Source organism: Lepus europaeus, chromosome 9 (assembly GCF_033115175.1).
Source record: "Lepus europaeus isolate LE1 chromosome 9, mLepTim1.pri, whole genome shotgun sequence".
NCBI lineage: Eukaryota > Metazoa > Chordata > Mammalia > Lagomorpha > Leporidae > Lepus > Lepus europaeus.
The window spans coordinates 53,701,089-53,717,610 of NC_084835.1; positions in this window are offsets into that span (position 1 = coordinate 53,701,089).

Here is a 16,522-nt window from a genome sequence, read left to right on the forward strand (position 1 = left end):
CGGCCTCCTAGCTACTTTTTAAAACTCCCTGGATGCATGAATTTCAAAAATTCTTTACATCAAAATAAACTTACCCTTAATTCCATTTTTTCATGAACATATTGAGTTACTGTCCTAGAGCCACCAATCTTCAAGATTGTCAAATAGCACCTTTTACAGAAACTAAATTCACCCAGAAATTGAAAATGAAAAAGGATTGGCTCAGAACTTTCTAAAATTAATGATAGACTTTGCGAAGCTCTACTTTTCCATGGACAAAAATTAAATGTTTATTTTATTAAAATAAAAAGTTGGGCCGGCGCCATGGCTCAACAGGCTAATCCTCCGCCTGCAGCGCCAGCACACTGGGTTCTAGTCCCAGTTGGGGAATCCGATTCTGTCCCGGTTGCCCCTCTTCCGGTCCAGCTCTCTTCTGTGGCCCGGGAGTGCAGTGGAGGATGGCCCAAGTGCTTGGGCCCTGCACCCCATGGGAGACCAGGAGAAGCACCTGGCTCCTGGCTTTGGATCATTGCAGTGTGCCGGCTGCAGTGGCCATTGGAGGGTGAACCAACGGTAAAGGAAAACCTTTCTCCCTCTCTCTCTCTCTCTCACTGTCTGTCAAAAAAAATAAAATAAAATAAAAATAAAAAGTTGAAAAATAACAAATTGTAGAATTATCAGGACATAGGAGAAATGAATTTCATGTGCTAAAGATTACTAAGATACTAACATATTGGCACTGAAAACTTAAAATAAAAAGCTAGAAGTCAGTTGTTGCTTCTGGACTGTGAGAAATAAATGTCCTATTTAGCACTGTACCATGCTAAGTGGACTCATCCAGGGAATAGATGATTCTGTTGAGTACTAGATGAAAAAAAAAATAGAATAAATACAGAACAAGACTCCTGCTCATGTCTGCTCATGTAAACTGCATCAACAATTTTATGATGACAGAATGATTTGAAAGTAGCCCTGCAAAATTTAAATTCTAGATCAGAAATTTCTTAAGCTATTCACTGGATTTAACATGGTGAGAGACCATATATCATTTCTGTTAAATTGGTACCACAAATATAGAAAAGCAGCCTACATTTGTCCTCATAGTAAACTGATTACTTTGTTATGTTGCAGGCTTAATTCAGACTTTGACACATAAGGTGTTTAGTGTCACCTTGCCTTTTCTCTTTGATAAGTTATAGGATTTGTAGCAACAAGGGTTTTTAAACTTCAGTTTTTTTCATATTTTTGTTTATTATTCTATATTTCTATGTATATTACCTACAAGTCTATTCTTGGATAATTCTGTTGAAACATAGAAAAGATTATTCTATGTCAGAAATCCTAATTCCCTCTTAAGATCAATGGCCCATTGTTTAGGGAAACAGAGAGCAGATACACACCAGCAAGGGTTTTATTACTTAGATCCCATTTATTAATGTATGTGTTTTACTTAGTTCTATACTTTCTTGGTTTCCTAAAAGTATGATGATTTAGGAGTCTCAGAAGGGATACACTTAAACTTTAAATAGGCAGCACGTATCTGGTGACAATGAGACATATCTCACAGTACAAAGGAAAGCACTACCACGTTGGCATTCTCTCCACTTCCTCACTGCAAATGCTTATCTCCTCTGTGGACATCTCTGTCATTTCATCATTAGTTCCAGAAAAGTTGAGCAAAATGATCAAACTGTATTAGTAAGAGAACTCTAATATAAAAGATGATTAAATACTCTAGAGTGAAAATACATTTTCATTATTTTATGTTTCCATTGAAAACAATTTGAAGTACCTCTGTATATAATTACATACATACACATTTGTTACATATTGGCTTAAAACTCATCAGAATGTATTTTTGTTTGTCAGCATCTGTAAATTTTTGTAAAGAGCCATACAGAAGCATAGAACACGGTCTAAAATCTCAACATCTGGATCTCTGCCACTCACACTCAACTGCCCTACAAGAAACTAAAGTCAATTTAGATGCTATTAGTAATAATAGCATTCTTCACCTCAACTTCCAAAACAGAATGTTGAATGTGAAACAGGACTTTATAATGGTAAATCACTGGATTTCAGGCTTATTTGTATTGCAAACAGCTTATATTCTGACAATATTCTGGTTTAACTTTCAGAGTATCTTTTTCAAATCATCATAATTTCAGACTAAATTTTGTATTATGCTTATTTTTTTAAAAGCATTGGAATGCATTTTTTCCTTGATATAAATATATTAATCTGAACTGTTATGGATACTGAAAATCCATAATTGAGTGTTTTATCTTTAAGCTTTACAAATGGAATAAAAGAGAAGGGGGAGGTTAGAGTCTCTTGAAATATTTAGAAAAATATTTGGTAGAGAGAAGAACAAGTTTAAGTTGGTACTCTGATAAACCTTATGTTTATAAGACAATATATATGAGCATAAACAGAAAGAAAAACAGAAAGCATGGTGTGTATTTGAGAGTGAAATATTGATGGTTTATGCTTTGACATAATTCCCTTTGAATAGTTTTGCTTTTGTTGCCTGAGTTTTTGGGTCTTATAGGTCTCCCACTCCTCACACCCCACACCCCAAAAATTGTTGCCTGACCCAATGTCCTGAAGTGTTTTCCCTATGTTTTCTTCTAGAAATCTGTAATAGTTTCAGGTCTTACATTTAGATCTTTGCTCCATCTTGAGTTTCTTTTTTTACATGATTAGGATTCATCTAATTTCATTTTCCTGCATAGGTATATCCAATGCCAGCTAAAGTAAACCTGTTTCTTTGATAAAATTATCCTGTCTCGGGTATTTCATTGTAGTAATGGATTAATACAAATTTCTAGGGACTTATCCATTTTCTCTAGGTTGTCCAGTTTGTTTGCCATATACTTGTGCATGGTAATCTCATGATCCTTTGTATTCCTGTGTTACCAGTTTTAGCATCTGCTTTTACATTTCTTATTTTATTTGAGTCTTCTCTATTTTTTTTTCCTTAGGCTTGCTAATGGCTCATTGATTTTACCTTTTCAAAACAGGAACACAGTCTCTGTTTCATTTCCTTCTGCCCTGCTCTTTGTTACTTCCTCCTTTTTGCTAACTATGGGCTAAATTTCTTCTTCTTTTTGTAGTTCCTTAAGGTATAACATTAGATTATTCACATGAATTCTTTCTTCTTTTTTGATGTAGATGTTTATTGCTATAAACTTCCCTCTTAGAACAGTTCTTGCTGCATCCCTCAGTTTTGGTGAGCTATATTTTAATGTTTATTTGTTTCAAGATATTTTCAAATTGCCTCTTTAAATTCTCTTTTGATCCAATAGTTGTTTAGGAACACATATTTATTAATTTTTCAGGATTCCACTTGTTGATTTTTACTTTCATATGACTATAGTCAGGAAGATATTTGATGTGATTTTATCATTTTAAATTTTTATTTATTTATTTTTTTTACTTTTTGACAGGCAGAGTGGACAGTGAGAGAGAGAGAGAGAAAGAAAGGTCTTCCTTTTGCCGTTGGTTCACCCTACAATGGCCACCGCGGCTGGCACGCTGCAGCCGGCGCACCACGCTGTTCCAAAGGCAGGAGCCAGGTGCTTCTCCTGGTCTCCTATGGGATGCAGGGCCCAAGCGCTTGGGCCATCCTCCACTGCACTCCCGGGCCACAGCAGAGAGCTGGCCTGGAAGAGGGGCAACTGGGACAGAATCTGGCGCCCCGACCGGGACTAGAACCTGGTGTGATGGCGCCGGTAGGCGGAGGATTAGCCTGTTGAGCCACGGCGCCGGCCAATCATTTTAAATTTGTTAGAACATTTGGAGGACCTAATCTATACTCTGTCCTAAAGAATGTTCCATCATAACTTGAGAAGAGTGTATGTTCTGATGCTATTGCATGGAATATTCTGTATATGTCTGTTAGAACAACTTGATCTCAATTGTAATTCAAGTCTAGTGTTTCCTTATTGATTTTCTATTTGGATAATCCTTCTAATATTTCCAGGATGATGCTGAAAGCCTCTGTTTTATTGTGCAATATTCTATGTCTTTCTTTATATTGCTTAATGGTTATTTTATATATTTTGGTGACCATGTGTTGGATGATATGCATTTGCAATTGTTATATATTTTATCACTATACAATAATCTTTTTGTCATTTTTATAAATTTTATCTTAAATCTATTTTATATGAAATAAATGTAGCTACTCCTGCTTTGTTTCAATTTGCATGGAATATATTTTTCCATTTCTTTCCTTTCAACCTGTTTGTAACTATGGGATTCTCCAGTCTAGTTGTGGAATAGGCACGATTCCCAATCCTATGTGCTCAGTACCAAAAAAAAAAAAAAATAGCACTTGAAAAATTTTACTGTCATATTTGCTAATAAAAGTAAGATCTTATTAATTAGCACTGTGGCATAGTGGGTAAAGCTTTGGCCTGCAGTGCTGGCATCCCATATGGGATGACTGAGTATTGGCTACTCCACTTCTGATCCAGCTCTCTGCTATGGCCTGGGAAAGCAGTGGAAGATGGCCCAAGTGCTTGGGTTCCTGCCATCCTAATGGGAGGCCTGGAAGAAGCTCCAGGATCCTGGCTTCAGGTTGGGCAGCTCTGGCTCATGTGGCCATTTGGGGAGTAAACCAGCAGATGGAAGACCTTTCTCTTTGTCTCTGCCTCTTCTTCTGCTTTTATAACTCTGCCTTTCAAATAAATTAAATAAATCTTTAAAAAATCAAATAAGAACTTAATGAAGGCAAATTATATGAAATAAAATAAATGGTGCTTCTAACATACATGTGAATCTGTATTTACTGATAATTATGCTTAGGTATTTATTGAAGAACACAAAAATTTATAAATTTACATTAGACATTTAAAAGAATAAACATATTAGTACAGAAACCATTTGAACTACAAAGAGTGTATTTTATTCATTATTCATGAGGACATTGTTCTGGCATAATCTTATTCTACAGTAAAAACAAGAAACTATGGCAACCTAAGAAGGCCAGAATGCTAACATTTAATCATGGTCTTCCTGGGCAACATTAATATGTTGAAACATCCTTCAGAGACAAAGAAGAGTCTATTTCATTTATGGCATGAAAAGTCATCTGGTGACAACAAAACATTTTGTAATAATGATTATTAGTCTTCAAAAAATGTTTTTAATAGGATATGAGTTTATTTTAATTAACGGCAACATTCGCAATTTATTGAATTGCTACTATATTATAGGCAGGGAATACCTTGCATAAGTTAGTCTCAAATCATCTTCACAAATTACCCAGGAAAGATATAACTGTGCTCATTATCAAAACATGGAATCTGAGGTTTAGAGACACATTCAGCATCTTGCTGCAGTGGAGGAAATCAGGTTTCCAAACTCCCCGCTCTTTGTCCCCAGGCCGTTTCACTGCACCAAAACAGAATCTTGTAAATCTTAAGTATAATCAAATATTTATAATTTAAGTGTTGTTTATTTGTTTGTCTTCTCCATTTGTCTCTTCCTTTTTTTCCTCCTGATACCCAGTGGTAGTTTCTTTTGAACTCTGATGCAAAAGACTTATGCTAAGTCATTTTGCAGAAGCTCTTTAATCCGTATTTTTCTTTGTCTAGCATCCGGTTTGGTGTATTCACTGAAGATGATCACAATCCCGGATATACACCATTTCAAGATTTGTCTTGGTTGAAAATATTTTGTGTCATAAAGAGCACAGAAATTTTACACTTTTGATTCTTTATATTACAAAATGTCTGCACAAATCTTTCATAGGCTGAGAAGACAATTGTGTTATTTATAATTTTTACATAATAACCACATACACATTGAGTCAATATGAAATTGTCATCTCTCCATCAGTAGCTGACACCTTGTAAATAAAATGATATTAATCTAAGGATCCCATCTTATATTTTCCACCAGCCAGTCTCTTAGATTTGCCTGAGCAGAAAGTGTAGCAGTTTCTTCACGTGCAAGGGGACCTCATTAAGTTATGAGAAAAATGAACTAAAAGTTAAGTTTACTTTGGTGCAAATTTTTTTTAAAATCCATGAATCAGATATATCTTCAAAATATGAAAAATACATGTTGACAAAAAACTATACATGGACTTCAAAAGTTTTACACTAAAATAAACTTGTCTTTAAATTATATTTTTTTACTGTTTAAGTATGCCTGTGGGAATGCCTTCTAACCATGCTCCTATTTCCAGGTTTTAAATTGATCTTATATCCTATATTTGCTAACATACACAACCTTCATCCTTCTATCACAAGAGTTATCACCTGCCTTGTGTTCCAAATGTTTCCCTTAGGCACTTTGAAGATCATCAGCTGGCAGATAGGAAGTGGTGGTTCCCCTGAGACTTTAAGAGCTAGTGAGTGCCTAGGTTTGAATTCATTGGATCCACTCAAGGCAAAACAGTTTCTGCTTCATTACACTTAGAAATTTGGACTGGCATGAGGCTGTTCAGAGTTCTGAAACAAAAATGGAGGCAAATCTAAAAGTTAATTAATATCTACTAGTTGCTTTTTAAATAGGAACAGTGTCTCTTTACAACCTTAGATCAACTAAGTCACAAAGATGTCCCAAAGATAACCTCAAATGTATTTTATGTTACAAGTTTTACAACTTCATTCTTGCTCTCTACAACTCCTACACTTCATTCTTTCTGATTATTTCCTCCTCGCATACTTCCCACTCCAGATTTCAGTTCACATGATTGCTCTGAGATTAAAGCTTATCTTCAGGAAAAGATTCGAAATCCATGAGGGATTTTATGCTAAATATTAGCATATTTCAGTGACAAAACTTTGATATGCTGAAGTCAGATTTTCTCATCCTTAAAGTCCTTCTAGTCCTCTTCCATCCATCGATTCACTCTCCATATGGCTACAACAGCCAGAGTTGAGCCAATCCATAGACAGGAACCAGGAGCTTCTTCTGGGTCTCCCACGTGGGTTCAAGGGCCCAAGTACCTGGAGCATCTTCAGCTGCCTTCCCAGGTGCATTTGCAGGCAGCTGGATCAGAAGTAGAGCAGCTGAAAAAGGAACCCATACACATATGGGATGACAGAGATGCAGAGGGCAGTTTAACCCCCACTGCACTACAGCACCAGCCCCATTTTTCCCCCTTCCCCTTCCCCTTCCCCTTCACTTCTTTGACAGGCAGAGTTAGAGAGAGACACAGAGAAAGGTCTTTCTTCCGTTGGTTAACCCCCCAAATGACCACCACAGCCAGCGTGCTGTGCCGATCTGAAGACAGGAGCCAGGTGCTACCTCCTGGTCTCCCATGTGGGTGCAGGGCCCAAGCACTTGGGCCATCCTCCACTGCACTCCCGGGCCACAGCAGAGAGCTGGACTGGAAGAGGAGCAACCGGGACAGAACCGACACCCCAACCGGGACTAGAACCCTGGGTGCCAGCGCCGCAGGCAGAGGATTAGCCAAGTGAGCTGTGGCGCCAGCCTTCTTTTCTTTTTTAATATGTGAGTATCACTGTTTTCTTTGATAAATGCGTGGCTGTGGAATTTTTTTTTTATGTATTGGTGTTAATGTGCCCTCTATCATACTATGTAAATATGAACTGAGGAAATTATATTGAACAAGCCTCAAGAAAAAAGTTAAGCAAATTGTTTATGAAGTAGTTGTTGAATATTATTTTCACTTCTTCTAAATATCTGATTCTTCTCAATGGAAGAGTGATAAGACATGTGGAGGAATTTTTCAACTTAATTATTTTATTCGTTTTTAAGCTTACTGTAGTTTGGAAGGATGAGGTTTTAAGGCTAGTTGTTGATTTAATAAGAAAAATATTTTGTATTAATAAAGAATATCTTCCTTTGTATTTGAGCTCAACTTCCTTCCCCAATTGGCCCTGAAAGGTGAGAATTGTTTCCCTAAAATATTGATGGGCATCAGGAAGTGAGACTTCATTTTTCTCTGCTTTATGATAACATTCATCTTAGAATTTCTGTGAAAAATAAGTAGGGATTAGTGGACTAGGGTGACTTCCTGATGAAGTTAATAAAAAGCTCCATTCAAAACTTTGATATCCAGAGCAATTACTATTCTTTGTTAATATGAACTGAAGCAAGAGTAGAATGTTTGACTTCAAAGTTCTGCTTAAATTTGCTAGCAAGCACAATTATTACTTGAGATCCTAAATTTGAAAAAAAAAAAAAAAGGAAAGCTTTAAATTTCTACTTGAATCCCTACTTTATAAGTCACTCATTATAAAGTAAAAATAAAAATAAATAAATAGCAGAGTGCCTGGCACAGTATTTAAAATACAACTTCAGACACTTGCTTCCCTTAATAGAATGTGTGGGTCTAAGTCCCAGCACCTCTCTCCATATATTTTGTTTTTATTTTATTTGAAAGACAGATAAAACAGAAATCTTCAATTCACTGGTACACTCCCCTAGATGCTGCACAGCCAAAGCTGGGCCAGGTTGTATTCAGGAGCCCAGAGCTCAATCCAGGTCTCCTTTGTTAGTGCCAAGGACCCAAGGACTTGAACTCTCACTGACTGCCTCCCAGGATGGGCATCAGTAGGAAGCTGGATCAGAAGCAGAGTAGGGAGGACTCAAAGCAGTACTCTGATATGGGATGCAGGCATCCCAAGTAGCCACCATGCCAAATGCCTGTTGAGAAGCAGCATGTGAGGGCCCAAATGTTTGGGTCCCTGCCCCCCACATTGGAGATGTGGATTGAGTTCCTAGCTCCTCCCAGCTTCTGGCTTTGGCCTGGGCCAACTTCAGCTGTTGTAGGTCAACAGGTAGAAGATCTGTTTCTCCTTGTCTCTCAACCTCTCACATAGAAAAGAAAAATTAATCTATAGAGGTGGGTATTTGGCACAGGAGTTAAGATACTGCTTAAGATGTCCACATCCTGTATTGTGGTCCCTGTATTGGGGTCAAGTCTCACCTCACATTCTGATTCCACCTTCTTACTGTTGTACACCTTGGGAAGCAGCAGGTGGTGACTCAGGTATTTAGATCTCTGGCACCCACACAGGACACCCAGATTAAGCTTTAGGTGCCTAACTTCCGCGTGGCTCAGCCCTGGATGTTGCAGGTGTTTGGACAGTGAACCAGCAGATGGAAGATCTGTCTCCATCGTTGTCTCTCTCTCTTTCTATGTCTCTCTGCTTTTCAATAAAATTTTAAAAATCAGAAAATTTGAGACTACTCTACATATTAATTAATTAATTCAACTTCCACAGATGGTAAAATCCCTTTTGATTTGAAAAATGTCAGTATTTTCAGGATATACTGGCTGTCATTTAGCCCCTTGTCACTGTCCTGTACCTTTGCCTCCCCAGCCTCATCTGACTGACTTGTAGTTAGTTTTGGCTGATGAGAGACACTTACAGAAACAGTAAGTAAGTAAGGATTCTGGGACTGGCTTTGGGACAAAGTGGGTTGGTTAAGCCTCTGCTTGTGATGCAGGCACCCCATATCAGAGTTCTGGTTCAAGTTCTAGCTGCTCCACTTCAGATCTACCTTCCTGTTAATGTGCGTGAAAAGGCAGCAATGATGGCCCAAGTACTTGGACCCTTGCTGCACCTGTGGGAGACCCTGGCTCCTGGCTTCAGCTTGGTCAAGTCCCAGCTATTGTGGCCATTTTGGTAGTGAATCAGCTGTTGGAAAATATTTCTATCTCTCTGCCGTCAATTAAATAAATCTTTTAAAAAGAAATGGGAGGGATTAGGAAATCAGAGGTCAAAATCTGTCTTCCTGACTCAGTGTTGCACCCAGGCTCTGGCAACATTTAACTTCATGGCCACAGCTCCTACCACAGAACCCTGCTCTATGGCCTCTGCTTTCTGGGGCTCTGGTACTAACTCTTTCCTCTGTCTCTCTGCTCATCATGGTGATGCCTGCTATTACTGCTCACCTTTGGGCACTACAACACTGATTGTTGGGTCCTTTAACAGTTTCATCCTGTAAGCTTTCCCAGCTTCCTGCATGGGCCTTGAATAATGCAGTAGGGTATGTGTGTGTGTGTACATTGCTTACAAAAATATTGTAAGAAAATGAGAGTTCCTAAAGAGGTAACCTACTTATAAGAATAGATGCTATAGATGCTTTCTGGCTTAACATACTATTAGATTGACAGGCAAATGTGGTTATGTTTTTTATATTCTCATTCTGGGTTCTAGAACTGAGAATTGCAGTACAAATTTTAGCTTAGATTAGAACGTACGTGGTGTATTACTAAAGAGAAAAGATGACTTTGTAGAATGAGAGTGTAAACTAAGTACATGGCAAAACCACATGGAAATAAAATAAACACAACCCCTTGTACAAGTTGTATATGTTTGTGTAAAACAAGAGCAAAAATTGTGGAAGCTATGTATCCTACTCTCTTAACTATCATGGTGGTTACCTTAGTGGGCTTGGGTGATAGTGGTGTCAGTCATTCATTTTCTTTACAAAAGCTGTTAAAATATCCCTTTCGCAATTCAAAGTAATTAAGAAATAATTTAGAAATAACCTTTCTCGAAAAACACTAGAGTTCTTGCAATCAAGAAACTAGAAAACAATCATACCTGAATATAATTTCTTTTAAAATAATGCACTAATAGATGTGCTGTTACAAATAGCACATATTCTCCTTACTCTAGTTGAATTTTGCAACCATTATTCAAATTGAAATGTGAAATGTTGCAACTATAGTCATTAACTGGGTTAAGATTAAATGGAAGATAAGCAGGAAGTTTTAAAATTTCCATCACATTACTTTGGAAAATGGGGAAGCAAGAAAGTAAAGCTGCAACATTATAAAACATTTATTTATGTTGTATTTGATATTTATCCCAGGACATGTGGTGTTCTAGTCATAACAGCCACCTGGAATCTGTGCCTTGATTTGCCCATTAGGAGGACAGTGTAGGGCATATTAGCTGCAGCAGGTGCTATGCTAATAGGCAAAATGATTTCCAGATCCTCACTATTCTCCTTCTGCAGAATTCAGTGCCAGGATTATCACCACCGAAAGTGCCTATGCTGATTTAAATGAAAATTTAGCCATGTGGAAGACATTGTAGCAGTAAAATTCACTTATAGACACACAAGTTATGTCACGACTCTAAGTCCCCTAACTAAAGAAATTAACATAGAATAAATCTAAAGTTTTAAGTCAAAGGGGGCAAATTCCAACAATAATTAATTACAAGCTTTCTGTCTTAGAAGAAAAATGCTGATGCTTGTTATTTGTTTCAGTGTACAAATTATTACATATATTTAGAGTTTATGAATAATGTTTCCCTTTTGAAACAAGTTTTGAGTATAACTGGTCAAGGTGTGCTTTCTGTATTTGGAATAAAATTTGTAAATATAAATATATTCCTTTAATATACTAAAACAATGAACCCATATTCAATACAACACTGATACACTGATTTTACTGAAGCTAATTTTAAAATTTAATAAATGTCTACTAAAGTAGAAATTTTTCTTGGCAGTTCTCCATTAGATCTAATACTTTGAATACCTTACTTCATATTTTTAAGACTGTTTCCAGTAGCTGACTTAAATTGATACAACATTTCTCTGTTTCTAAGTTGATAAAGCAACTTACTGGTAAATCAAGACTTTAGGTTTACATAAAACCTCCTGTAATCAGAGTTACTATTTATTTATTTTTATTTCTTTAAAGATTCATTTATTTATTTGAAAGGCAGAGTTACAGAGAGAAAGAAAGAGACACATGAGAGACACAGAGAGAGAGATTTTCCATCTGCTTATTCACTCCCCAAATGGCTGCAACAGCCAGGGCTGGGCCAGGCAGAAGCTAGGAGCCAGGAGCTTCATCCAGATGCAGGGGCCATAGTACTTGGGCCATCTCCTGCTGATTTCCCAAGTGCAATAACAGGGAACTGGACCAGAAGTGCAGCATCTTGGTCTGAAACCTGTGCCTGTATGGAATGCTGGCATTGTAGGTGGTGGCTTAACCAGTTATGCCTCAACACCAGCACCATAGTTGGTATTTACACAATACTGATGCAAAAACAGTTCTGGTAAACTCAATTCATCATTCAGAAATGACTTCTTCAGATGCTTCTTCTGGTAGAATTGTATTTAAATTCATTTTAATGAGTGAAAAGCCTTTCAAGGTCATCTCATTTAAAAAAAAATGTATGTATTTATTTGAAAGACTTATAAAGAGAGAGGGAGAGCTACATAAAGAAATTCCTTCTGCTGGTTCACTCCCCAGATGGCAGCAATACATAGGGCTGAGCCAGGCCAAGCACAGGAATCAGGAGTCTCATTAGGATCTCCAGGTCTCACATGTGGATAGCAGGAGCCCAAATGCTTGGGCCTTCTGCTGATACTTTTCCCAGGGAATTGGATCATAATTGGAGCCCCTGTGGAATGTGGACAGTGGCTTTACCCGCTATGCCACAATGCCTGCCCTTAAAGGGATTTTCCAAGCTGCCTTTCTAAAAAGAAGACAAGAAGTACACACAACTATCATTTCTTGGGGTAACCATCTAAAAAATTAGTAACCCTCTCCTAGAGTCTCTTGGTGGTAATTTCAGGGAGTTGGTCCAACTTTTGCCTGTAATAGGAATTTACAAAACAAAGAGTAGGGTCCCTCCCCTTCCTGTGCCGGCACCACGCTGAGCCTCAGCATCTGAGGCCACTGTAGGGAGCCCCAGCGCTGGGCGGGCAAGGGTAGCTATTTTAGACGGGAAATCTGAGACAGCATTTAGATTTGAGAATTCTAGCATGGACTTCGGTGAGGAAAGCGATGCTCTGTCTCAGCTCCAAATTTTAAGGAATGCTTTATAATAAAAATAAATAACATTTTATTGTAATATTTTAAAAATAAAATTTTATTAGAAACCACCCACGATGGACAAAATATGAACATTTAAAGATTTTGAACGCCGTCTCCCAAGCCAGCCTTGGCTCCCGAGCTTTCACACAAGTCAGAATTCTTAGCACAGTGCAAGCTTGTGCGCTCATGTCCTCACTAGGATCCGCTCTGGAGTTAATTCGGCTGCATCTTTCCCTTTTGAATGGAAACAGAAAATGATTTTTCCCGATTGCTCGCGGTGCATACAATGAATAGTCCAGGAATGATCCTTGGCGTTTCAACCTGCAGCCAGAGGGTGTCCATGGATTCGGGGAAGGGGGCGAGGTTCAAGCGGGGCGGGGGGCAGGGAGACTAGGGCGGCAGAGGGCGTGGGTGACGGCTCCAGTTCCGCTCTCCTCCGGGACCCACGCAAGCCACCTGCCACTCTGCAGGGCCGTGTGGCGGGCACACGCGGCGAACCTGCCGCCGGGTGTCAGGTACGGCTGCAGCGCACCCACCAGCGTCCCCGAAGCTGGAGCCGCGACTGGGCGGCGCGGGTCCGCGGAAGCGCTTGGGGCTGGGGCGGGGCTGGGGGCGAGGGTGTGCGGCGCTGGCGGTGGCGGCGGCTGGGGTATTCACTCGGCCCAGGAGCCTGCCGGGGTGCGAGTGAGACAGAGAGGAGCGCAGGCGGGAGGCGGAGAGAGCGACGCGGAGCAGCACCCTGTCGCCTCTGGTCGTCTGGACCCTCACCAGGGCGATCATGGCCTCGGTCGCCGGAGCCCTCCTGTGCGGGCTGCTGCTCCTCCCTGCTCATACCTGGAGCCCGGGCGCCGCCGAACACCCACGTGAGTACCGCCGATGGCTTCCGAGCCGCTAGGCTCCCTGAAAAACTTTGCGCTGCTGGCATCGCTAGTATTTGGAACTGCAATTGTAGAGTTTGCTCCTGACACTGAAGATCCTTAAAAAAAGAATTTGTTGAATCACAACCCGAAAGATAGAATTTTATTTATAGTAGACTTTCGTTTTGTGGAGGAGCCTAAAGTGTGTGAACATAATGCACGTTTTGACCTTTCTATCTGTACAGTTGAGCATTTATTCAGAAGGTCACGTTTTCATAAAATAAAAAGAATATTGTGGAAGAAAGGGTTAGCCTGCAAGTGCCGTCTTTTTTGTTTTTAGGGTTGTAGCACTTTAAGGAATTCTAACAGGCAAATAGCTGGTCGACCTTCCATCCCACTGCATCAATTTAGAGGTTAACAGCTTAGGTCAGCTTCAATGCTAATGAACTCCTATCACCCTGTAAGAGACCGAGTCCCTGAAGGGGAGCCTAAATTTTAGAAGCCAAATTCAATCACCTGCCAGGACTTCCAAGGGAATAACATTTGGACATTCTGCTGACACAGGGGTTCGTTTCTAATGGTAGAAAGTTCTTGTGTAAAGACAAAACTTAGCCCATCATTTAGGTGATCTTGACAATGATTCTTCTCCAGATGTTAATATTTTACATTTTGAAATTTTTCATTGGATGCCTGGTTTCCTATTTTCCTTTATTTGGTAAAAATTTCACAAATCATTATTTCTAGAATGGGCTTCCAAATAATTTAGCAGAACCAAAGTCAACCATAATTTATTATATATAAAAGTTTAAAAATATTTTTTAACTTGGACTTTATTTGAGAAATGTCTTTCTCTTTTTATTATTTTAATCCAGGCATTAGTTGAGCATTTAAAAAATGTCTTCCTTCTACTCAAATTACTTTCATTGGAATTTTTCCACCTTCACTCTCAGCCTCTCCTACCAAAATTTAGTTTTCAATCAGTTAGGGTAAGAACTAGTGGCCTTATTCAGAAATTTCCACTGCAGGAGGTTAACCAACGTTAGCATTCTGCACTTTGCCTAAGCCACTATTCCCAGTGTTGCTGTTTGGCTTAGTGCAGAGTCATTCACACACACACACACACACACTGCACAGCCATATGGGATCCATGCTGTGCGCACCATCAGAGCCTCACCTAATGATACACCTTGTGTGCCACTCCGAAAAATGAACTCCTGACTCCTTGGCTCACACATGTTTCAGATTCAATTTTGATTCTGTGATAAGGCTTTGTCAGTAAAATGTGGACATTTACATTGAATCATAAATTCTTGGGCTGGGTAGTGGACTTTGCTGTTTTGGTTAAGTAAATGAGAAATGAACTACTACACAAAATAAGTCACTAGAGGTCACTCTCACTATTTAACAACTGGGCTTCTAAGCCCCTTCCTTGGTAAAAGCAAAGCAGTGAAGTCTGGGAGAGATGTAAGGGTTCCATAGTTGTGAACACTTATTCTCAGGAGTAGTTATGTTGATAGTGTGGTGCTTGGGATCCACTGGAAGGATAAGCAAGCTGACAGAAGTGAACTGCTTCCTCTCACCGGGCACATTCTTCTCACAAGAGCAGGGTGCCTTGGAGATGATCCACATAGAACACTTGCTAGAGACTAGATGACACTTAAAATTTCAATTCTAGTTTTGTGTAGTCTTTTCAGTCTTCTTCTATTGAGAAAGCTTTTAGTATTCCCATATTTAATATTTTATTTAACTTAACTTCTTTGGTTGAGTAATTCTTCTAGATAAAACTGGGTACCTAACAAAAATGAAGCCATCTCGAATATCAATAAGAAAATCAATGAAGGAGAAAGGTCTCCATGTGTAAACCTTGACTTACTCAGATTGTTTGCATCTGGTTCTCCAGAAATGAGTCAGTATCTAACAAAATGGCCTGTGGCTAATGGCATGAAATGTGCTCATGAGAAGAACTCTAACCATTTACCATTTTAGGATTTATATTCATTTTACTTGAATGTTAGTTGACCTGACAAATAAGTGAGGGAATTTTATGTTAGGAGGATTCTATATGGGAGGAAGTATTTTCTCAGTTGAAAGGGACTTGTGCTGTTTGGTTTTGTTTTTCCTTATTTGGAGTTATCCTGCATATGCTTTGCATTTCTGAAAGTGAAATATCTAGAATGAACTGTGTTTTTTCATATAAGGACAGTCATGGATCACACACTGAACAAATCACCTATTTTCTCCTTGGAACACTCCCATGTATGTGGGTGTAAAACTTCAAGGAGAAACCCTTGGAGTCTTGTCTTTTTCTTATGGTATTTTGTCTGTCACTGTTGATTCTTTCATTTGTTACCAAAGACTATAAACAAAGATGTGACTATGTCTCTTTATGTTGTGATGGTCTTGGTGACTCTGGTCTTGGTGCACATCAAGACATAGGAGGTACAGGAGGACTCGACTTTCATTATACCTGGGATTCATCTGTTCAGTAGAGTCTTATTATTATACATTATCTGAGAGTTCTTTTCCTATCCTAGGAATTTGTCCTCCAGAGGATTGAGAGAACACTGATTTGCTCTCATCCAAACCCAAAAACAGTGGTCAGTAAGATTCTATTATGGGCAACAGTCCCACAAATATGTAATCAAATGGGTGGATTTTGCAAAAATGCCTATAACTGGTAAAATGCTGATTAGTAGCCTGGAGCATATTTTTTTCAGTGGATTAATTTATTCATAGCTTAGCTAAAATGCTATGAATAAGTGTTTCATTTTTTTCTCATTTTTTTTCAAATTCACCAGCAAGCCTGACAAAATAAGAGAAAACCTACCATAGAGTATATGGAGTAGTGTGGAAATTAATTTATGGCAGGATATTTATTGTGAAAACTGCAACATACAGTATAAGGATAATT